The sequence below is a fragment of the Sesamum indicum genome, unplaced genomic scaffold, assembly GCF_000512975.1.
Source record: "Sesamum indicum cultivar Zhongzhi No. 13 unplaced genomic scaffold, S_indicum_v1.0 scaffold00141, whole genome shotgun sequence".
Taxonomy (NCBI): domain Eukaryota; kingdom Viridiplantae; phylum Streptophyta; class Magnoliopsida; order Lamiales; family Pedaliaceae; genus Sesamum; species Sesamum indicum.
In genome coordinates this window covers 29,501-29,918 of record NW_011628058.1, presented here as the reverse complement: position 1 = coordinate 29,918, position 418 = coordinate 29,501, and positions in this window count along the sequence as shown.

Here is a 418-nt window from a genome sequence, read left to right as displayed (position 1 = left end):
AAGCCCATATGAAGTTGTGGAGATAAAGAAAAAGAGAACGTATGCTCTACAAGACATGGAGGGAAAAGACCCGACGACCATGGAACGTGCATAATTTGAAGAATTTTATGCATGAGTACTAAATAGCGACCTCTAAAGGTTGCAGCTACTATATAGGACCTACAAAGGTCTAGCCCAAAAGAGGCTAATTTTGTATATCGAAGATTTGATTAATAAATGAGCCTGAAAAAGGCCGACCAGAAAAGGGTCATTATCTATGTCTTGATCTTACATTGTTAAATACTGACTTAAGGGCTTTAATTAATGCGATCTGAGGAACGTAGCGGAACTTATAACCTGAAAAAGGTTCATGCGAAGCGATCTGAAAAAGATGGCTCACGGATTTCTAACCTGAAAAAGGTTCATGCGAAGCGATCTG